The sequence below is a fragment of the Aethalodelphis obliquidens genome, unplaced genomic scaffold (genome assembly GCF_003676395.1).
Source record: "Aethalodelphis obliquidens isolate GAN/ISIS:26980383/991018 unplaced genomic scaffold, ASM367639v1 scaffold7, whole genome shotgun sequence".
Lineage (NCBI taxonomy): Eukaryota > Metazoa > Chordata > Mammalia > Artiodactyla > Delphinidae > Aethalodelphis > Aethalodelphis obliquidens.
The window spans coordinates 35898738-35923621 of record NW_020837951.1 but is presented as its reverse complement, the minus strand read 5'-3'; the positions used below and the strand labels follow the sequence as shown (position 1 = coordinate 35923621).

Here is a 24884-nt window from a genome sequence, read left to right as displayed (position 1 = left end):
GTAAAGTCTTTCCTCTCCATCTCAAGTCTTGCATTTTGCCTTATAAGGCTGGTTATGGTGAGGCAGTTTTAATTTCATCTTCTGCGTTTGTACTAGAGCCACTTTTAAGGACTCTCCTTAGGTCTTTCCTGTAGTCCTCCTCCTCCCTTCCCCCTTCCCTTGGTCCCTCCCTTCCCTGTAGCCACAGCTGCTTGGCTCCAGGGCACTCAGGCACTGTCACCTAGGCAACGTAGGAGGGGGCTTCAATCTACTGTCTCCCCAGAGGGGCTGGGCTGGCCCTGAGCCAGGAAGAGGCAGGGGGCAGGGGACCTGACTGGCCCTGCGCAGAGTGTGTCGGGAAGTAAACAGACCATTGGTGTGTTGCCTGCCAGAAGAGATGGGGAATGTCAAGTCTGTGATTGTCTGTGTTGTACTAGCAAAATGCCAAGGATGCTATGGCTGGTTGAGAGAACAGGAATGGGACAGGAAAAAAGAAGGCCTGATGCATCTTGGCTTGATGCAGTATCAGGGGGTTAAATGGCTGAGGTTCTGCATTAGTTTCCTGGGGCTGTGGTAACAAAGTATTGCAAACCAGCCAGCTAAAAATAATAGAAATGTATTGTCTCCCGGTTCTGGAGGCTAGAAGTCCCAAATCAAGGTATTGGATGGACCACTCTCCCTTCAAAACCTGCAGGGGCATCCTTCCTTGCTTCTTCCTAGCCCTTGGTGGTTTACTGGCAATCTTTGGCGTTCCTTGGCTTGCAGCTCAATAATTCCAACCTCTGCCTTCATGGTCACATGGCATTCTCCCTGATTGTCTCTTCATGTGGTCATTTTCTCATAAGGACATAGGTCATATTGGATTAGGGGTCCACTCTACTCCTGCAGGACTTCATCATAACGAATTACATCTGCAACGATGCTATTCCTAAACAAGGTCACATTCTGAGGTATGTGTTGGACTTCAACATACGTTTTCTAAGGGGACACAATTTAACCTCTAACAGGTTCCCAAAAAGGTATGAACGACAGGTTTAGAAGTTCCTGTAGTATAAAACAAAGACCTGGAAAGGTTATTTGACTGAACTAAGGAAGATTTGGAACACCAGGCTTAGGAGCTTGGCTTTTACTTAGCAGAGGGGAGTCAAGAAAGGTCTCGGAGCAGGCGGCAGTGTGACCACCTGTGTGACTGACTACCTGTGTGACTGACTACCTATGAGACCCAGGATTTTGAGTCATTTGTTGCTTTTTATGTTTTAGTACCAGTGGAATGAACCCCTTCTTTCTTCAGTGCATAATCCCTAACTGTCTAGGTCTCAGCCCAACCACATAGTTGAAGGCTGGAAAAGCCTTCAAAATGAATAGCACAGAGTTTGGCATAGTTCAGAAATAAGACCGCCACTTGGCAACCAAGTCAGCCTTAATTGCCTCATAGTCAAATGAAGATAATCAGAGTACCTATCTCATAATATATATCATATATATGTGTGTGTGTGTGTATATATATATATATATGTGTGTGTATATATATATAAGAAGAATGCCTGGCAAAGTAAGAGCTTAACAAATGTTCACAATTATTATGCAAAGATGAACTGTTCATTTGGCGAAGAAGGGCAGGAAAAGCAATTATTATTAGTGGTGGTTGTTAGACTTTAGATCCTGGAACTACTGTCCCTTCCTTCTCCCTTCCAGGAATAAGTCTCCCACATCTGCACAGCACTTTTCAGTTTTCGAAGTACTCTGTCATTCATTCTCCTTCTGTGTAATCCTCTTGACAATCTTGTGAGGCAATCAGGGCTTTCATTATTGTCTCCATTTTGCAGATGAGAAACTGAGACGCAAATGGAGTAAATCACCTGCTTTCAACATTTTTTCTTCTGGAACATTTTGAGAGATGATGCTTTCAGGTGGACACACTCCCCAATGTAATTCCTGCCATATCTTCATCTCTTTCTCTACCTTTGGAAAGTATTTGATGTTACACAGCCTTTAAGAAAGGTAAGAAGAGCTATATGCAATTCATGTGGAACTATATCTTTGATATATTGTTGATGAAAATAAATCAGATTGCAAATTTACTATTTATAGTAATATTCTATGTATGTTTACACATGCCTAAAGCTGTCAGAAAGGCCACATAGGAAACCGTTCATAGTGGTTAACCCTGGAATTGAGGAGTGAGACGTGGCAGAATGGATGGAGGGAGCATTCACTTTTACTTTACACGATTTGTAAATAATCGTGTATTATTTTTATAATGAAAACCTTATTCAGTTTTGAAAATAAAGCATGCAGTATGCAAGCAGCATTATTATATGCATACCTTGAAACTGCTCTGATTTTCTTCAAGGAAATCATTCATGAACATGCATAGAATATCTCTGGAAGGGTATTTACGAAGCTGATGACAATGGTTGCCTCTCAAGAGAGAGAATGGGGGACTGGAGTTCGGACTCAAGGATGAGAGGAAAATGGACCTTTCACTGTATACTCTTTTATAAGATTTAATTTGTTTTTAATCAAGTGCATGTATTATGAATTCAAATAAATTGAGAGAAAATTCCTAAAAGCTTCAGTGATTTATAATTACCAATGAATAATTTGTAACTCACCTCATGACTGATTACAACACACCAGTGCTTCCCACTGTATTAGATACTAAGCAGAGTGCTAAGATCCAAACTCAGGACTTCTGACTCCAAGTCTGAGGCTTTTTATACTACATTATTGCCCAATGCGGTTGCTTCAAGGGCTGCACCCTCTCATCCCCAAAACCCCTCAGGCCTACCCCCCAGGCTCAACAAACCATGGCAGTAACATCACAATTGTCATGGCAGAAAAGTCAGGACTGTGGAATTAACTCCCAGCTAGTCTTTAACCAACCACACTTCTGTATTGTTTCTTTTTTTCACATTGAGATATAACTTACATGTGGTAAAGTGTACAAATGTTCATCTCAGTGAATTTTTATATATGTTCACCTGTGTAATCACCATCCAGTTCAAAATATATACCATACCATCTTTCCAGAAGGCTTCTTCAGGCATCTCCTGCACATACCACCCCCTAAATATAACCCCTATTCTGGCTCCTAGCCACCGCAGATTAATTTTGCCTGTTTTTTTTTTTTTAATTTTGCCTGTTTTTGAACTTCACATAAATGGACTCATAAAATATCTACTCTTTGGTGTCTGTCTTCTTTTGCTTAACGCTATATTGTGAGACTTATCCATGTTGTATGTAACAGTTGTTTGTTCATTCCAGGAGTGGAAGTGCTGAACCACAGGGTATATGCACACTTAGCTTTATATATACTGCCAAACAGTTGTTCAATATTGTTGTACAATTTATCCTCCTACCCGTAATACAAGAAAGTTTCAGATGCTCCGCATTCTCACCCACACTTGATACTGTAAGTCTTTTTAATTTAAGCCATTTTGATGGGGGTCGCAACTCAATCTTGATCCCCCCTGACACACCTCGGTTCTCTGGTTCCCCATCTGCTCAGTGTTCTGGTCTAACAGCCCCTGAATGGATGTTTCCTACTCCTGATCAATGCTTCCTGCTCTTCTTTCCTGGAAGAGAGCCCTATCCTGCTATAAACCCAGCTATGGATTGAACTGTAGCGCTCACCACAAACAAATCTGATTTCTGCTGCAGGCTGAGACCTGATTCCAGTACGGACTGAGCCCTAATACTGATCACAGACAGGTCTCTTTCCTAATCACAGACTACATTCATAGCCCACCACAGACTGAGCCCTACTCACAGCTACCCGGTGAACCCTGACACCAACCACAGTCTGAGCCATGACCCCAGTAGTAGACCAAGCTCTAATGCTAGACGTAGTCCGAGCCCTGAACCTACTTACAAACTAACCTGAGCCAAACTCAGACTGATAAATACAAATGGATCAAGCACAGTGTTAGAACTTACAGTTGACATTTGAACAACACAGGTTAGAACTGCAAGGATCTTCTTACACGTGCATTTTTTTCTCAAATACTATAAAATCCACTGTTGAATCAGCGGTTAGTTGAATCCGTGGACGTGGAAACGCAGATATGAAATACAGTAATTGGGATATGAAGGAACTCCAGGTGAGGAGCGCAGACTATAAGTTATAGAGGGATTTTCAACCGTGCGGTGGGTGGGCACCGCTAACTCTCACGTTGTTCCAGGGTCAACTTTATTAGAGAAAGAGAAATTACAAGAATAAAGTGCACTGTGAAGTGAATTACAATCTCTACGGTCTCTTCTTGGTTCACTTCAAATTTTAACTGGAACTAAATTTTGCTAAGTTAGGGAAAAAGACTATAATCAACCCCACCCTGACATGTTGTAAAGAACAGGCTGGAGGCGGGGGAGTGTGGCTCAAGGAAGCCTAAAGCTGAGCTAGCCCTGCAGATGGTGGTGGAAAGACAGGCAACCTTCTTCCTGTCCTCACAAGATGGCAGGTTTATTTTAAGGGTGTTTTTAACAGCTTAAAAAGAATGGATTCAGAGAGCACTGGGGGAAGCCTCTGATTTTTGGGCTTCTGCCATCGTGCCTTTTTTTTTTTAAAAAAAAAAAAAACAATGGTATTTGACTCCTAGTGAGATTTGTTCCTTCGTTACATTCTGATCATATTGCTTTTTACATCCCTCTCCCTGCAGTGGCTGTTGGAAAGGAAAAAGGAACCAGAGCTTTCAAGAATGAATGCTTAGAGGTTCTGTTTGCCGTTTGTCTGCTAATCAGCAGCAAGCTAAGAACACAATTTTCACTTTTTCTCATGCCCTTGAGAAAAATCTTGATTTCACCCATAATGCTAGGAGAAGTACCCTGAATGGACTGTATTCTGTGAAGGACAGGTGACGAGTCTGCCGTGCAAAGTCGACCTTCACAAACGTTTTCTCTCCTGGACAAAAATACTAATTGGTTTGAGATTTATGATTTTCTACACATTAACTGGGTAAGGAGCCATGTGCTATTATGGACAGGCACTGGGCTGGGAGTCAGGAGACCTGAGCATTTCTGCCACCATTTGTGACCTGGTGCAAATCCCTTTCTCTCTTTAAGCTTCCTCTCACCATCTATAATAATAAAGTTCAAGTGTAGCTGTTCATAATATCTTTTACATACTTTATCTGATTTAATCCTTACAACAATCTTATAGAGATAAGAACTATTATTATTCCCATTTTACAAAAGAGGTAGCAGGGATGTAACAGAAAGTAAGACTTGCCCAAGATAACGTAGAAGTCAAGTAGTTTTGTTGTTATTTATCATTAATTTGCTCATTGACAAACATTTATTAAGCATCTTCATGTGCCAAATACTGATTTTAACTCAAGGAACAGGGACATTTTCAGACCTAACCTTGTTGGTTAACTATTCTATAAAGGTCAGCATGTCAGCTGAAGCGGGTATGAATAGAGCATTTTACGTTCTCCTTCTCTTAGGACAAATGTGGGCTAACTTTACAGCTCTGTCTCCCTGGAAGTGTAATAAAGGTGCAATATCAGCTATAGTAGTAGGCAGCATTGCTTATAGTAAAAATAACCCCTGATTGGTAAAGTGCATCTGGCCCAGGATATATAAGTACCTGGTGAGAAGCCATGGCTCTGGGCCACCTTAAGCACAGTGACTCTTGGGACTAGGTTCATCTCCCACAGAGAACCTGAGAGCTATGCCTGTGGGACACAAGGGATTGATTCCTATTTGGGACAGGGCATTTCTAAGCTAAGGCTGTTGCCCCATTCACTGGTGTGATTTTGTCTCCTTGGGCAGGGGGAGCCAAAGAAGACTAACCGCTGGATTACCACAAGAACTCCTGCTGAAGAGAAGTACCAGGTGCTGTCCTGTTGGCATGCTGTTTCTTACCTTGGCCACTTGTTAGTTAATGTGATGCCAAATGAGGCCTATGGTAACTGAGTGAGGCCAAATGTCTAGTCGAGCCCACAGAGCACCTGCTGATGGACATTTCAGGAACAAATCCAGGTCACGAAAATAGGATTCCAACCCTGTTTTTTCTGACTCCAGAGCCACAGTTCTCAATCTTGGCCACATACTAGACTCAAATTGAAATATTTGAATCACTTGCCACAATCGACACAGCAATGGAAACGAGCAAAACACTGCTACACACGACATGGATGGATCTCTCTGACATAATGGTGAAGGAGAGAAGCAGACAAAAAAGTACCTACAGGCTAATTCCACTGATCTGAAGTTCAAAATCAGGCAAAACTAACCAGAATAGTGGCAATTGTTGAGGGGTAGGTATTGACTGGAAGGAAGTACAAAGGAGCCTTCCAGGGAGCAATAAATATTCTGTCTTGATCTGTGGTGGTTACATGAGTGGGTGTATATATTCATAAAATAGGTGAAAGCAGAGTTAATCCAGGAATGCAGAAGCAGAAAGATAGGCTGGACCCAAAGGTGGGTGGGACGTTTAATGGGAGATCAGGCAAATTTGAGGTCTTGGCTGTATCTTCTAGAAAAGCTCCCACTGATTCTTCAGGGTAGAGAGTGCGAGCCCCATGGTACAGTGTGTGAATAGTGTTTCAATCAGAGAGACCCAAGGCCTTGAAGAGAAGAGAGATAGGGGTACATGACCCGCATGATCAACTCCCACGGGAAGCAGGGAAGCAGCACCTGGAGCTGGAACCAAAAGGCAAATCTCTACTATGCCAGGAGCTATTCATATAAAACACAGGGGAGGTAATATTTTGTGAATATCAAGTAACAGCTTTCAGGATGGTGTTTTACTTTGCATGTGTCTCCATTTTTTCCCCATCTATTTTGTAAGAGGTTTAATTGTAGGGAAATTTAATAAAATAATTTATAAGGCCTTATTTTAGTCAGTTTGGAGACCAGAGAGTACCTGAAATTAAGTCCTGCCTATGGTTGAAATGGATTCATTCATTCCCGGCTTCAGGCTGGAACAAAACTGCCATAAAACCAAATTGAAAGGGAGAACCCAGGAGTCGTGTCTTATGAGAAATGGCCGAGAGGGTGGAGGTCATGGTCCTGGAAAAGTAAAGATCGGGGGGAAGAGGACAGGGCATGAGAAGTGTCTCCAGATATCTAAATGTTTGCCCTGTAAGAAAAAGGCAGATCTGCTCAGGGTGACTTCAGAGGGGAACAAGGATCAGTGAGTACAAACTCTGGGAAATAAGAGTGCAGTGAGGAGAACCCTCCATGAGGAATTAGAGACCTCACAATTTCCCCAAAATGCAGTTTATTCATGCATATTTTCATTTACTGTGCTAGGCTCTGGGATACAGGGAACATGACCCCCAAGGTCACTTACGGGGTTTACTAAATGTGGCAGAGACTGAAGATTGCCTATCTAATATTTATTCTCCTCTTCTCTCTTACTGACAAAATTCTGATTTTGTTATGGGCTTTAATGTGTCCATCCAAAATATTACATTGCCCAATCTCTTATTTATTTATTTATTGGCTGCGTTGCGTCTTCCATTACTGTGCGTGGGCTTCCTCTAGTTGTCGAGGGCTTCTCACTGCGGTGGCTTCTCTTGTTGCAGAGCACAGGCTGTAGGCATGCAGGCTTCAGTAGTTGTGGCACACGGGCTCCAGTAGTTATGGCTCGCGGGCTCTAGAGTGCAGGCTCAGTAGTTGTGGTGCACAGGCTTAGTTGCTCCGCAGCATGTGGGATCTTCCCAGACCAGGGCTCGAACCCTTGTCCCCTGCATTGGCAGGCGGATTCTTAACCACTGCACCACCAGGGAAGCCCCTGCCCAATCTCTCTTGTAGCTAGGGATGACCAGTGAGTTGTGAATGGAAGTTGTAGGGTGAACTTCCAGGACATCACCTTAAAAGAGGCTCACTTAGATAATAGAGGTACCATTATTGCCCTCTTCTTATTTCTGCTTAGAATATAGATGGAAGAGTTGAAGTTTGAGCTGCTATCTTGGGTCATGAGTTCCCCTTCAGAAAAGAAACCACTAAGGATAGTGGAAGAGAAAGACATAAGGATCTTGGGTTTCTAATGACTGTGAACTCTCCATATTAGCTCTATATCAACTGTCTGTGGACTTTTTTACAAACTTCTACCTTGTTTTTTAAGTCATTTGTTTAGGTTTTCTGTTGTATGTAGCCATTTCTACTCCTGAAACACTAAGCAAAACTTTGTTTTTAAACTAAACTTGTATAAAACTGAGATCCACTTTAGCTCAAACAGCTGTATACTATGACTGTTATTCTCTGAGGTCCCAGTATGGTATCACCTTCTATATGAAACTTTCCCAGATTTTTTTTTTTTTTTTTTTTTTGCGGTACATGGGCCTCTCACTGTTGTGGCTTCTCCCGTTGCGGAGCACAGGCTCCGGACGTGCAGGCTCAGCGGCCATGGCTCACGGGCCCAGCCGCTCCACGGCATGTGAGATCTTCCCGGATCGGGGCACGAACCCGTGTCCCCTGCATCAGCAGGTGGACTCTCAACCACTGCGCCACCAGGGAAGCCCTCCCAGATTCTTTAAGAAGGTTAAATCTCTCCCTCTTTAAGTCTCCTACAGCACTTTGTTTATTCTGCTAGGATGACACTTATCAAATTGAGTCTTATGGCAGGTCCCTGACAGACACATTTATGATTCCTGCTCATTATTGACTGTATAGGCAGAGTATGATGAGTGTTTAAATGGGGAGGGCACTTGTGTTGCTGTCCGAGGTCCTGAACCTTCAAACACACTAGGACACCAGTTGCTCTCTCCAGTCTCTGAGACACTAATTTTTTATTTTCTTAAAAAAAATTTTTTAAAAAAATTTTTGGCTGCATTGGGTCTTCACTACTGCGCACGGGCTTTCTCTAGTGGCGAGCGGGGGATACTCTTCATTGCGGTGGCTTCTCTTGTTGCGGAGCACGGGCTCCGGGCGCGCTGGCTTCAGTAGTTGCAGCGCTCAGGCTCAGTAGTTGCAGCACTCAGGCTCAGTAGTTGTGGCTCGCGGACTCTAGAGTGCAGGTTCAGTAGGTGTAGCGCACGGGCTCAGTTGCTCCGCAGCATGTGGTATCTTCCCGGACCGGGGCTCGAACCCGTGTCCCCTGCATTGGCAGGCGGATTCTTAACCACTGGGCCACCAGGGAAGTCCTGAGACCCATTCTATCTGAGCAACCTCACCAAACAATTCTGGTGAGGCAAGGAAGAAGCAATAGCAGGAAAAAAAACAGTAAGAGCTGAAAGAGAGAGACAAATGGACAGAGAACAGAGGCTGCTCAGAACATTTTTGATGAAAGGAGGAAAAAGAAGTTTTCTTTTGACAATTTCAAATAATGTCATCAGAGTTAACAAAGATTGATAGATAAGATGAGTCATAAAGTTGTGTTCTAAGTGATGCAAAGCTGTGTAAGTATTGATACGAACAACTATATTTGTGCAGACAGGGAAGCAGAACTTTATCTAGGTGGAAATGGCAGGAGGAATGATCTTCACTGGATTTACACCAGTGTGCTCATGCTTCTTCTTTTCAACCCTTTTTTTAAAAAAAATATTTAATTAATTAATTTATTTTTGGCTGCGTTGGGTCTTTGTTGCTGCATGCGGACTTTCTCTAGTTGTGGCAAGCAGGGGCTACTCTGCGTTGCAGTGCGCGGGCTTCTCATTGTGGTGGTTTATTTTGCAGCGGAACATGGGCTCTACGCGCGCGGGCTTCAGTAGTAGTGGCTCATGGGCTCTAGAGTGCAGGCTCAGCAGTTGTGGTGCACAGGCTTAGTCACTCCGTGGCATGTGGGATCTTCCCGGATCAGGGCTTGAATCTGTGTCTCTACGTTGGCAGGCGGATTCTTAATCACTGCGCCACCAGGGAAACCCCTTCTTTTCAATCTTGATAAATACTTTGTGATTTTTAAAAATAGTGCCATGTAAGAAGTTGGACTGTGACTTATGTTTTACAATTCCTACAATTGATTTCATATATTTTTTCATGTTCTACCATTTTTCCATGTTTTTATTGGTTATATGTATATATGTCATCTCTCCCCCAAACTGGAGAATGGATATTCTGCCCATAGTCCCTCCTCCTTTCAACCATCCCAGTTACCCTGTGTTTGGCTTGGCTAGCCACATGAGTCCCCTTGTACAAGATTTTTACAGTGCTCTTGATTTAAATACATCCTAGGGGGCTTCCCTGGTGGTGCAGCAGTTAAGAAACCGCCTGCTAATGCAGGAGACACGGGTTCGAGCCCTGGTCCGGGAAGATCCAACATACCACGGAGCAGCTAAGCCCATATGCTACAACTACTGAGCCTTTGCTCTAGACGCGAGCCACAACTATTGAGCCCATGTGCCACAACCACTGAAACCCACGCACCTAGAGCCTGTGCTTCACAACGAAGCCACCGCAATGAGAAGCCTGCGCACCACAATGAAGAGTAGCCCCTGCTCGCCGCAACTAGAGAAAGCCTGCGTGCAGCAACGAAGACCCAGTGCAGCCAAGAATAAATAAATACATTTATTTTTAAAAAAATAGATGCATCCTAGGTGCTTAAAAATGCATTATCTCAGTTAATCCTTTCAACAGCCCATAATATCAGTGTAATTATTCTCAATACAATTAAATTCATGTCATGGATCTTTGAGGCTGTTTGTGAATTGAATAGTTGAAACAATGAATAGTAGTTCACAAATGTCAAGGGTCTGTTCTAATTTACCTGTCTCCCAAAATAGCCTATGAAAACCTTGAAGTCATGAACCATATTGTATTCATCATTATATTTTCAACAATATCTAGCATGGTTCCTGACACATAGTAGGGGTTCGAAAGTATTTTTAGAATAAATGAATGAATTAATGGAAATATATAATCATTAGCATTGCATTTAAATCATTTAAATAGGGTGCATTTATGAATAATAGGTCAAAGACACATAAGGGAAATTTCAAAATAGTCGTAACTATAGTGAAGGATTAGAAAAACATCCTACATGATATTTCCACTATATGAAATAGTGCATTCTTGAAAATTAAGACAGGGAGCAGGAATAGTGAAAAAATACCCTTCACATCTAGGTGTCACTCCTGTGATGAACCAAAATGATTTAGCTTACTCTAAGGAATAAAAGGGGAAGCCCTCGGTCTCATTTCCTTCCTTTCCCTTCTTTCCCTCCCATTTTCCCTTCTCCTTCCTCTCCTTTCCCTTCTATTCCCATATTCAAACATTTATTGAGATCCTACTGCATTAATGCCCTATGAGGATTTCAGTCCTTGCCTTCAAAGAGTTTACTCTCTAGTCAAGAGGGGGAAAAGTTCACAAATAGCAATATCTACAACCATAGTGATAGCATCTGATTCTGTACAATAACATCAAACCCACAGTTTTGCCTGGAGCTGCCCTCTTGCCCAACATGAATCCCATCTTGGAAGACTTACCTGATCTTACCTCCTAAGCAAAGGACAAAGAAAATTCTTTTCCTCAGTATCTAAGTACTCATTTGACTGAATTACAATAATAGCAAGGCTTTCCTCTGGGATTAAAAGCTAGGAAAAGCCCCAGAGTTATATCCAAAATGACTAGAGCTACTCGAAAGAAGGATTATAGCAACTAAAAGGGGACTTTATAGCTCCTCCAATCCAACCCCCTTATTTTTCAGATCTGGAAGCTGGAGTCCAGAGAGGTGGAAAGATTGCCTCCAGTCACACAGCAAATCAGTGGCAGTGCCACAGCTAGAGCACAGGTTTATAGGCTCCCACTAAATACTCTCTTTATTTTCCACTATTTTTAAAGTTCTCAAGGTTTACTCAGGGTTAACATGTACATCCACAGGCTGTGCCCTGAACAGCTGTGATGTGACCATGATGCAAATGGCACCCTTAGACTTTTGCATGCAACAGCCCTGGTTTTACCAACATGCTCCTCAGATTATTTTAAGTAGTTCAGGACAAACAAACATTTAAGGATACTAATAGTTATGCCTTTATTTTAATGTTTAGGAAACATAAAAAGCACACTAAACTTTGATTTTATGGATAGGGATATTAGATAGTAATCTAAAGTTTACTTCAAAATTTAAGTTGAAAGGTGAATGAATTAAAATAAAAATATTTTTTAGAAGGCATGCAACTGGTAACAGAATGTGATAAAAATCATGAAAGAAGTATACAAATTACTGAAGTTTAGGAAACTTTGTATTTATCATATCATGCTGCATCCCTCCAAGATAAGATAAAGTATTTTTATAAATTTACCTGCTCAGGACATTGTGAGAAGATGAGTTTTTAATGTGAAAGTGATGATTGGATGGTTGGATATATGTACATTTAGTAGAAACAGGTTAAAAGCAGTTAGGAGAGGATGTTTTATTCAGGAAGGTTAGAGGGTAACTAGATGGGAGAGTTAGGCCTGAGTTTTGGTGTGTCATGGAAATGATTATGATTTTCAGATATGCACTCTTGGATTAGCAAAGGGTTAGGTAAAAACCTTGTGACCTATTTCCTGTAATTGAATGTGAATATTTATCAGAAGAGATAGGTTCAAATCCTGCTTCTGCCACTTCCCAGCTTGTGCCCTCTACCAAGTCACTTAACCCCTCTGAATTTATTTTAAAAAGCTGTGTTGTGAGGAATAACTATGAGAATATAAAAACGCCTTGAAAGGGAGAGTGAGAGAAAGACTGAAAGAGAGAGGTAGAAAAAGAGAAGAATGATGAAAGAGAGGAAGCCAGGTTAGATGGACTGTCAGAAAAATGGGAGCTGGTGAAATTATCTCAGACTTTATGTGCTGAAATAGTCATTCTTGTCACAAGCTGCTAGATTTTTTCTTATGAAAACATTTCTAAGGTGGCAGATGAATATATATATATATATATATATTTTTTAGATGGATATATTTTTAAAAATTTTCCTGAAACATAACACTCCAAAAGGATGTGTTAGAGAAATGCCAAGAAAAGAAGGCAGAAGGAGGTAAAGTCCTTAGATGAAAAGGAAGACAAAATGATTTATACATGGACCTATGGAGGCAGAAGTCTCACCTCCTCCATGAACCTTCCTGACCTCCTGGGTGGAATTGACTGTCTCCTCTTGGACTCCCACTAGACTTGCACACTTTCTACTAGAGTTGGTACAATGGTTTAGGAGCTTCTCTGTTTGCCTGTCATTCCCATTAGATAATACAGGCATGCCTTGTTTTATTGCACTTCACTTTATTGTGCTTTGCAGATACTGAGTTTTTTTACAAATTGAGGGTTTGTGACAACTGTGCATTGAGCAAGTCTATTGGCGCCATTTTCCCAACAGCTCACTTTGTGTCTGTTTTGGTAATTCTTATAATATTTCAAACTTTTTAGTTATTATACTTGTTATGGTGACCTGTGATCGTTGATCTTTGATGTTACTGATGTAGTTGTTTTGGGGTGCCACGAACCAGGCCCATATTTAAGCCCCATGAGTACTGGGACTGCATCTTATTCACCTTCTGTATTCTAAGTTACTTCCACAGAACCTGGCACATGTAATATGCTTGACTAATGTTTGTTGAATGAACGAGCCTGGGTCAAGGGACTTAACACCATGTCCTTTGAGGGAGGCAGTCCAGAGGACATTTAACCTGGAGAAGAGATAACTCTGAGGAGGTATACTCACTATTTTTCCAATATTTGTAGCACTAACTTGGGGAAGTGTATTTGACTATTTTATTTTTGGTCGTGCCGTGCAACATGCGGGATCTCAGTTCCCTGACCAGGGATCAAACCCATGCCCCCTTCATTGGGAGCTCAGAGTCTTAACCACTGGACTGCCAGGGAAGTCCGGAGGAAGTGTATTTGAAATGGGCTCTGTGGTCCTCATGGCATAGCTAGGACTAAGAAAGCGACCTTGACTCGTTATAAGGAATTCTAACTATCAGAACTGGCCATAAATGTTATGGCTTATCTCATTGAGGCAAGGGCTCATTTCTACAGAGACTAGATACCACCTTTCAATGTTTCAGATACTGGATTAGATGATCTCTGTAGTCTACCTGTCTTCTACTCTTCTTTTTTGCTTGTTAGGTTTCTAGCTGATTTTAAAACATCTTCCCACTGGGCACCTCTATCTATTCTTGGAAACATAGACCTTACAGCTGGAAGGAACCTCAGAACTCATTTGGTCCAATCCCTTCTTCGTACCACTCTACATATGAGAAAACTAAGACCCAAGTCAAATAGCTAGTTTATGCTGGAAGATAGCCCTAGAACACAGTTCTCCAGGGTTCTCTTCATTGCTGACCAAGATATGGTGCCACTGTGTCTTGAGCAGTAGGACTCTCTTCCCTTTCCTTGTAGTATGTCAACAGGTACTGTATCTCTATTTCCCATTCTCTCACTTCAGAATAGAAATTGAAAGAGAGAAATTGCAGAATGAATGCAGGCTTATCCTGAAGTAAGACAGAGAAAGAAAAATACTGTATGATATCACTTATATGTGGAATCTAAAAAATACAACAAACTAGTGAATATAACAGAAAAGAAGCAGACTCACAGATATGGAGAACAAACTAGTGGTTACCATGGGGAGGGGTGGGGAGGGGCAACATAAGGATGAGGGAATGGGAGGTACAAAGTATTGGGTGTAAGATAGGCTCAAGGATGTATTGTACAACACGGGGAATATAGCCAATATTTTGTAATAATTGTAAATGGAAAGAAAGCTTTCAAAATTGTATACAAATTAAAATTTTTTTAACAAAAAAAGAGGAAAAAATACAGACACCATAATGAAAATACCATTCTTTTGATAAACCATTATTGCATAGTGGTTAAGGGCTACGAGCTTGGAGCACAATGCATGACCCATGCACAGCAGATGTACCCATGTCCATGAGCTCTGGTGCAGGGCTTCATGTGCCCAGAGGCAGAGGCACCTGTTTTTAATTTACACAGGTGACACAGGATTGAAACTTGAGGGTCAGAGAGACCTGGATTCTAGTTACTCCACATTTCTAGTAGTGTGACATTGGGCAAGTTAATTAGCTCTCTGATCCCCAGTTTCCTTATTTCTAATATGAGAATAACTATACCCCCTCCCCAGGGGAGTGGTAATATTAAGTAAAATAGCATGTAAAACTCTGAGCACAGTATAGTAATAAGCACTCAATATATAACTTAAAGTCAGCCCTAGTCTTTTTGTTTTTCTTTCCAGTCTCTTATCAGATATAAAAAGAGATAGTTGAATAAAACTTCTCCTCAACATTCCAGGCTCTTCCATTTCTACTGGAAATAATCCAGCTCAATCCCAGTGTCTGTCTCTGTGAAAACTTCCCCTGCACCCTCACTAGATGACATTGCATAGTCACTTTACTCTATGAGCTGTTTCTTCACCTGTAAATGAAGGCAGGAGAGGAAGGAAGGTCTATTTGCTATTTATAGCAATCTGTTACAAGTATATCTTAATTTTGTAATGTAAAAAAAAAAAGGATTTTTGAAAATTGGACTAGAGTGTTATCTAAGGTCCCTCCCTGCTCTGACAATATTTGAGTTTGAGAATCTAAACCTTCCTCTCTTTCTTCCACTCCCATTCCTTTCCTCCATCCCTACTCTCTTCTCTGGCCTTAGAACATGAAACTCAGTAAGAGTGAACCATGCAGGTGGAAGGATTGTAGGAAATGTATTTCTTTTTGAACCAGTCCCAGGAATCACTGTAGCTGGAAGCACAGGGAAGCCCAGGACAGATCCAATTGCCTCCCTTAGCTGGAACACAGCCTATCTTTTAAATTGGAGTGCTTTTCTTTACAATTTCACTATGTCATCCCTATCCAGTATCACATTTCCTTTAGGGAAATCCAGCAGTTGAGTTAGAAAAATACAGACCTAGAAGTGCAAAACCTGGGTAATACAGAAAACAAGTTTCGGGACTTCCCTGGTGGTGCAGTGGTTAAGAATCCGCCTGCCAATGCAGGGGACACGGGTTCGAACCCTGGTCCGGAAAGATCCCACAAGCCGTGGAGCAATTAAGCCCGTGCACCACAATTACTGAGCCTGTGCTCTAGAGCCCGCGAGCCACAACTACTAAGCCCGCATGCCACAACTACTGGAGTCTGCGCGCCTAGAGCCCGTGCTCTGCAACAAGAGAAGCCACTGCAACGAGAAGCCTGCGCACCGCAATGAAGAGTAGCCCCTGCTCACCGCAACTAAAAAAAGCCCGCGTGCAGCAACAAAGACCCAACGCAGCCAAAAATAAATAAATACACCTATAAAAAAATCTAATTAGACTTATTATCATAGAGTAAGTGCAGGTGGGGTGATATCACATAAAATGTAGCTTTAAGCTGTCTCTGAGAGCTCCATCTCTGACATTCCACCACCTTCTAAAAACCCACTTTTCTAACACCCTATTCCCAGCTGCTTGTCTGACAGAGAGCAGTCTTAACAAATCCTTTCCTAATCCTCCAGGAATTCTGCTGAGTAATGTTACCTCCATCTTCTTACAGAGGTGTTTTTAAAGTGGGAGTCCAGAAGAGTTATGGACTTTGTATGAGGATGAGGGCAAAGCATCACAGGGATTACTGAGGAAGGAACCTCCTTATCCCAGGTTTCATGCATTCCAGTGGAGGGACCCCCTTAAACAGAGAAGCAGTGGCTTATGACTTGTGCCTGGTGCGTCTGGAGGAAGGAATAGCACAGACAGGGCTTTTTGTTTGGCACAAGCCCACATGGACCTGGCAGATATTCTGAACTGTTCCTTTAAACCTCATGTGTTACTGGAGATCAATGATTGCTGGGAGCTGAATGAGGAGAGGCGCAGGAGGTGCATTAGAAAAGGGTATGGGATACTTTTAGGGGTGATGATGGATATGTTCATTACCTTGATTGTGTTGATGGTTTCATAGGTATACAGGAATGTCAAAACTATCAGATTGTACACTACAAATATGCACAGTTTATTATATCTCAATTATACCTCAATAAAGTTGGGGAAAAAACTAAATAGGTACATGCAGAGAGGATTGTGAAGAAGCATCTTCTGTAACAACATGATTTTATTGTAAAAATCAATGAGAGTCACCTATAAAATTTACATATACACACATAGAACATGGGAAAAAAATGGTTAACCAGTTTTAAAATCTTCGAGATAAAGAGCATCATCGGGTTTTTAAAAACTCATTTGTTAGAATTATTGTAATGCCACATCTTGCAAATAGTTTGCAGGAAAAACTGATTAACATAAAGGAAGATGGGAATTTATTAGCTGAATTTCAACGAAAAGCAGTAGGAGTGTAAAATTGAAAGAGGAAATCAGGTTTCGATATACATATCAAAGTCTTGGATCTACATATCGCTGTGAAGCATCTTTTATAGCTAGGACAGCCTCAAAACAAATATCCAATAAAGCTGAAATGAGAATAGACCTTCAAATATCTATATCACAAATTATTTTGAAAGTTTTAAAAACAGCAAAATACATTCAATATATGGTACTCACTAAAATATTATCATTGGTTAAACAAATGCTTTTTTCTATGACTAATAAAATAAGGTAAAACTAATTTTTAAAATAATGTTTGAAATAGTACTTTTAATAGATAAAATTTTTAAAATTAAGAAATAAAGTCTGACTAATTCCAGGGCCAAATATTAACAAAGTCATTTGGCCTCAAGCATAAGCCATGTTCTCCAACCTAGACTTTATGAATAATAAAAATGACATTTTACTCTCAATCAGCCAGTTCCTCTGTCTACATCTCAAATAGTTCTGAACTGAGCAGGGAAAAGGGGAGAGTCACTTATTAACCTCCCAACAGTGGTGACATTTTGCTTGATTTTTGAAGACTGAATAGAAGATCACCAAGTAAAGATGTGGGAGAGGGCATGACAGGTAGCAAGAGAAGCATAATCAAAGTTACGGAAGCATTAAAGAACCTGGTGCACCAAGGAAGTGCATGGCTGGAGATTTAGGGTGTATATTGAAAAGTGGCAGGAAAAGAGGGCCATACCCTTGGGTCTAGATCAATGCTAAACATTCATGTCTTAAAAGCAGGGGTCATATCCATCATGTTCTGCGCTGACTACCTGGTGCCTAGAACAGTGTCTGGCTCAGGGGAAGGAATAAGTATTGTTTTGCACTATGTTTAATGAATTTGAGTATTTCACTGGGGGTGATGGGAAACATTCCCTGTGGGTGATGGGTGAGTTCAATTCTTCAGCCTTTCCTTTTCTTCTGTGAGCTAGCCCATATCATTTTTTCTTAAGTTAGCCAGAGCTGATTTCTGTTGCTTGCAACTAAAGAACCCTGCCTGATTCAGCTCCCTCAATATCTCTTCCATGAAGTATATCAAGGGCATCCAAAGTGTTTGCAGTAGTGGGCTACAAGTTCAGAAATCCCTGGGTGTGTGCCACTGGTATTTAAACTAATAAACATAGAGAATAAAGCGGGTCTATATGTGTGCTAGATGGAAGTCAAGTGTGTGTGTTTAAGTCAAGTGTGTGCAACATATGAATGAGCAGAAACATTAAACATAACCTTTAGGAAAAGACAACAGGCAAGTCCAAACAAAAAGAAAGCAGAATATGCATTATTCATATTACAAAATAAATTCAAGGAAAGCAAAATCTATTTAGATATTTACCAAAGGGAGAGCACTACATAACAAAGCTTATGGGAATGGGCCAAATCTCTACTTTCAGGAAGATTAAAAACCTTAAATTTCCTTATTATAGAAATAAGAATGAAATGTCTGAACTGAGTAGTCTAGTTAAGAAACTTGATGAAAAAAGGGAGCAGACAGAATAAGAAAGGTGTTCGGCTGCAGTCAGGTCCATGGTAGGGGGCAGGGTGAGGAAGAAGGGCCTCTCAAATGCATAAATCATATGGTCAGAAGGGTTCAAGGACAACCAAAAGAGCTCAGTGTCACAGAAGCAAGGAAACAGAGTTTTAATGAAGTAATGAGTTGCAGAAAGGAGAGAAACCAACAGCATCAAATGCAAAAGAGAGAGCCCATAAGAAAATTAGTTAAATTTCTACAGAATTTGGCAATTACCAGCAAGAGGTCATGAGAGTTTCTTCTAGCTTCTCACAGAAAGAAAAGACTTTTTCAGAATTAAAAAAAGGACATGGAGTTAGTGGTTATTTCTCATGTTTGCCATCCAGCACCTTATTAGCCTTCTTATGGTAAGTGCACTCCAATTTTGTTACAAAAGAGACAGCCATGCAGAAACTTGCAGCCATGTTGTTCAGATGAAGGTGACATGTTTCTATGTCTGGGGTTGATGTGGCACTGTGGGTTGGATAACCTAACATCATTCCCATCCCTCTTCTCTCTTACCTGCTCCCTGCCCTGTACTCACTTTCCCGATTACTTTATAGCAAGCAGTGGCAATGCGATGTGTGACGCAAAGGAGACATAATGTCTAGACAGACATGATGACTAGAACTGGGGCATCCATCTTGTGAGAAAAAGTAGAAAGATCAAGAGAATCACAGCTCTACCAGTCCTGAATCGTTGCTCACTGGATAGACACCAGTAGCTGTGTGACTCTAGGTGTTTTATGATGTGAGAAATATAAATTCCTGATGTATGAGAAGTATAACCTCACCCTTCGGTGGGAGGCATATCAATCATATTGCAAGAAGAGAATGTGCAATGGGATAAATATATTGATGCAGCCATCTCTGGAAAAAACAGTCTGCTACAGACTCTATCAGTTTCATGTTACAGAAACTCCAAGACTAACTGGCTTAAAGAGAATAAAGAGAAATTGGGTTTGGGCTTCCCTGGTGGCGCAGTGGTTGAGAGTCCGCCTGCCGATGCAGGGGACATGGGTTTGTGCCCCGGTCTGGGAAGATCCCACATGCCACGGAACGGCTGGGCCCGTGAGCCATGGCCGCTGAGCCTGCGCGTCTGGAGCCTGTGCTCCGCAACGGAAGAGGCCACATCAGTGAGAGGCCTGCGTACCGCAAAAAAAAAAAAAAAAAAAAAAGGGAAATTGGGTTCAAATGACATAGCTTAACATTTATTCAAGCCTTACCTGGAGTCAGCCCTACCCCTGGAGTTTTCACATATGTGACTCAATAAATTTCTTCTTTGTTTAAGCCAGTTAGTCTTGGGTTTTCTATAACACAAAACTGAAAGAGTGTAGCAGATTATTTTCCCTAAAGATGGCTGTATCCATGTATTTATCCCACTGTACGTTCTCTACTTGCAATGTGACTGGGTCTGTGTTCCCATCCCTTGAGGCTGGGTAGGGCTTGTGACTGCCCTAACCAGTGGAGTATGGCCTGGTGGTGCTGTGTGAGATCCTATGCTAAGGTATCAAAAGGTACAGATTCCACCTCTCTCTTTCTGTTTGCCATTGTAAGCCCCAACTATATTGCAAGGAACCCTAAGCCACATGGAGAGGCCATGTGTAGGTGTTCTCGCCAACAATCCCAGCTAAGGTCTCAGCTGGTACTGAGAATCAGTACCAGAATCAGTCAGTAGATGTGAGTGAATGAGCCTTCAGCTAATTCCAGCCTCTAGTCTTCAAGTCTTCCAGCTGTGACTCAAGATATCAAAGGGCAGAGACGAGCCATTCTGGTGGTGCCCCATCTGATATCCTGACCCACAGAAAACATGAAAGATAATAAATGATTATCACTGTTTTAATGAAACTAAGTATTGGGTAATTTGTTTCATGTTGCTAGATGAACTAATACAGAGCCCTAATTAATAGGATTGGGGTTCTATGTGAGAGTGGTTTAAGAACAGTGAAATGAAAAATAAGATTGCAGAGTGTGAGTAGTGAATTGGAAATGAGGAAAATGGAGCCAGAGTGTAAGCTCCTCGGGAAAATTTGCATGAAAGCTTCGCCCTGGTGTTGAAAAAGGATAAAACAAGTCTGAATCCAAAGCAAACAGCAGCCTTCATGCTTTTGCTCATCGTCAGAAGAATAAGGTTATGAGTTTGATAGAATCCAGAAGAAGGAACTTCAGCTAATAAGTTTCATGAATTCCTCTGAATTCAAAAAGGCATTAAGAAGGAATTAAAGGTGAATCAGTGAAACCCTCAAGAAGAAGGCATTTATTTGAGAAGCTCTCTGCTCAAAACCTCCAGCAGACTGCATCACCTATGGTTAAGATCAAGCTCTTCAGCCTGGCATTCAAGGGTCTCTTTGCCATTTCTGTTTCCCAGCTTCCCCTTTACATACACTGTGCTCCAGCAGAACTGCAGTGTGCAGAATGGCACTACTTGATATTCTCCAATCGCTCCTTCACTTTGCCACCTCTGGGTCCTTGCCCTTGTGGGGAGGAAGCTCTGGAACCCCAGCCTTGGTCAGAGTGCTGTTCAGAGCCCGTGCCCATCTTCACCTCAGCCAAGGTCGAGAAGCCTCCTGGAGACAAGAATCTATGATATGTGGTCTTAGGGCCTCCAGCCTTCTTCTTATGTGACTTTTAAGTTGAGGTATAACGTATATACAATAAAATGCATTGCTCTTAAGTATACAGTTCTATGAGGTTTATTTATTTATTTTTGGCTGCGTTGGGTCCTCGATGCGGGCTTTTCTTCTGGGCTTTTCTTTTAGTTGCAGCGAGTGGGGTCTACTCTTCCTTGCAGTGCGCAGGCTTCTCATTGTGGTGGCTTCTCTTGCTGTGAAGCACGGGCTCTAGAGCGCAGGCTCAGTAGTTGTGGCGCATGGGCTCAGTTGCTCCACGGCATGTGGGATCTTCCCGGACCGGGGCTCGAACCTGTGTTCCCCTGCATTGGCAGGCGGATTCTTAACCACTGTGCCACCAGGTAAGCCCCAGTTCTATGAGTTTTGACAGTTGTATTCACACGGTAACCACCAGTCCAATGAAGCTTTAGAATATTTCTGTCACTTCAAAAATTTCCCTCATTCCCTGCCCCTTTCCAGTCAATCCTTGTGCACCTCCCCATCCCCCAGAAAACAACTGCTCTGGTTTCTATTACCATAGATTAGTTTTGCCTCTCTTTGAACCTCATATAAATGGAATCACACAGTATGTATTCTGTGTCATGCTTCTTTCACTCAACATAATGTTTCTGAGATTCATCTATGTTTTTGTGTGCATTAATTTTTCATTCCTTCTTATTGCTGAGTAGTATTCCATTGTATGAATGTAGCACAATTTGTTTATCCATTTCCCTGTTGATGGAAATTGGAGTTGTTTGCAGTTTTGAACTATTATGAATAAAGCTACTATGAACATTCTTGAACATTTCTAGCGGACATTTGTTTTGATTTCCTAGGAGTGGAATTGCTGGGTCATGGGATAAGTGAGGGTTTAACTTTGTAAGAAACTCTAAGCAGTTTATCTAAGTAGTTGTGCCATTTTATGCTCTCATCACCATTGTATGAGAGTTCCAGTTGCTCTATCCTTGCCAATATTTAGCATTGTTAGTCTTTTGGTATTGTCAGTGGGTGCGAAATTATATCTCATTTTGGCTTTAATATGCATTTCCCTGATGACTAAAGATGTTGGGAACCTTCTCATGTGCTTATTCATATATGATCTTTTGTGAAGTGTCTATTCAAGTCTTTTGCTATTTTTTAAATTCATCTGTACACGTAGAATTCTTTGTTGCCAAGGTTACAGATACAGAATCCAGAAGCCCACCTGGAGTTCACCTGGAGCTGGCACACGCGTTCAAGGCAAGAAAGGCCAAGTGTCTATAATCAAAGAATCTGAATCTACTTAGGAGTTAGGCTACACAGGATCATGTAAACATTGAGAATTGTGTCTTTTGATATTGGACATGACACAGTGCGCCTGGAAAAAGAGCAGAAATTCTGAATATTATACTACAGTAGTAGCTCCCAACATTGGATCCAAATTATCCAAAACTCTGGAGAGTTTTCATCTCCAGAGACTGTGATTAAATGATGGTGGTGCAGCCACAGCATCTGGAGTTGTAAAAGTTTTCCAGGTGACTCTAAAATGCAGCCAAGGTTGAGAATCACTTTTCTAAAAGCAAAGACATTCACTCATTACTGGGCATCTGCTATGCTTTGCTAAACCATCAAGCTCGTTTAAACAGAATATTAGGTGTCTTTTTCACATAGGTAAGTTATTTAGAGAAGCTGGAGATTTCTATTCATTTAGCAATATCAAGTATCAAACTGCAGAATGTGGACCACGATCAGTTGCTTTTCGTTCCTGGCTTCATAATTCTCGCAAGACTTCATCTCATCTATAATAATCATGTTTGAAATAAACTGAGGATTTAGTTTTCAGTTCTAGATACATTCTCCACCCAACAGTTAAAATGAGATGTAAGAATTATCTTTATTTCTTGTCTTAAGCTAAAGTGGAGCCATCCCATGTATTTGTAACTTACTACCAAGTTCCATCCCCCCAAAAGCCAGATTTCAAATTTGGGAAAATCTGTATAGAAGTTATGATCTAGGGTAAGGGTCAGCAAATTATGGCCAGTAGGTCAAATCCTTCCTGTGGCCTAAATCCAGTACAATGCCTGTTTTTCTAAAGTCTGTGAGCTAAGAACGATTTTTACATTTTAAATGACTGAGAAAAGTCAAAATGAGACTAATAATAAGAATTAATCAAGGTCCATAAAATTTTTTGAAACACAAAAACACAACTGTTCATCTACATATTGTTTATGGCTGCTTTTGCAGCCAGAGGTTAGGATCATGAAGCTCTAATTCCTTAACCCATCAAAATAGAGACTTCTTTTATCCAGCAGTAAAACCTCAGAGTCTCCTCCAAAAAGTACCTTGTGATCACACTACTGAACTGGAGGAGAACCCTTGGACACAGGTAGGGCAGATGAGACATTGTGACACTCTGTAATTAATTACACATCTTGTAATCAAAAGTTAGCAAACTTCAAAAAGACTATTTGATTACAGGACTTCCCTGGTGACGCAGTGGTTAAGAATCCGCCTGCCAATGTAGGGGACACGGGTCCGAGTCCTGGTCTGGGAAGATCCCACATGCCGTGGAGCAACTAAGCCCGTGTGCCACAACTACTGAGCCTGCACGCCACAACTACTGAAGCCCGCGCACCTAGAGCCTGTGCTCCACAACAAAGAGAAGCCCCTGCTCACCGCAACTAGAGAAAGCCCGTGCGCAGCAACGAAGACCCAACCCAGCCAAAACAAAACAAAACAAAACAAAACAAAACTATTTGATTACAAACTCTATAGGTAAATAGTACCATTTCCTTTTAAAAATCACAAGAGAAAAAGAATAAGAAAAATCCTACATATTAAAAGAGACTTAAGAAACATTGCCACCAATTACAAAGTATAGATCTTAATGCTTTGAATCCTGATTAGAGCAAACTGGGAAAAAAATGCAATGATTAAGGAAATGTGCACTCTGGATATTTGATTATATTAAGAAAGTTGTATGAACTTTTTTACATGTGAGAATAGCATTGTGGTTATGGTTTAAAATAATTCTCATTTTTAGAGATGTCTAAAATATTTATAAGACAAGATACAATATCTGGGCAGGAGGGTAGTAGGCAGGGGTATAGATGAAACCAGACTGACCATGAGTTGATAAGTGTTGTAGCTTGTTGATGAGTGTATGTGTTCATTATATTATTCTGTCCATTCTTACATATATTTCAAAATTTCCAATATAAAAAGCCTTATTTTGTTTTTTAAAAAGGCTTTTTGAAAGAGCAGCAATAACATTTATTTGAAAGAAATCAGTTATTTGTCCAACAAAGTATTTAGAATTCTTATAAAAGCATTATAGTATTTGTGTAGGTGAGTAAAACATTAGAGGTTTTTATTTTTTTAATATTCATTTATTTAGGCTGCACCAGGTCTTAGTTGTGGCACGTGGGATCTTCCTTGCGGCGTGTGGGCTCTTTAGCTGCAGCATGCAGGCTTCTTAGTTGCAGCATGTGGGCTTCTTAGTTGCAGCATGCATGCAGGATCTAGTTCCACGACCAGGGATCAAACCCAGACCGCCTGCATTGGGAGGGCGGAGTCTTACCCACTGGACCACCAGGGAAGT

At 41.3% G+C, this 24884-nt stretch overlaps 1 long non-coding RNA gene across 2 annotated transcripts in view; it reads right to left on the bottom strand.

The window, feature by feature from the left end:
* LOC113619952 (uncharacterized) overlaps window positions 1–24884 on the bottom strand; it is a 43278-nt gene that overhangs the window by 790 nt on the left and 17604 nt on the right. The window contains exon 1 of one of the 2 annotated variants that reach the window (XR_003432600.1): window positions 3919–4201. The exons of the other annotated variant lie outside the window; for it this stretch is intronic. This is a non-coding gene — a long non-coding RNA (uncharacterized LOC113619952). Of the gene's footprint in view, window positions 1–3918; window positions 4202–24884 lie in introns of those variants that run through there. 2 annotated transcript variants of the gene reach the window in all.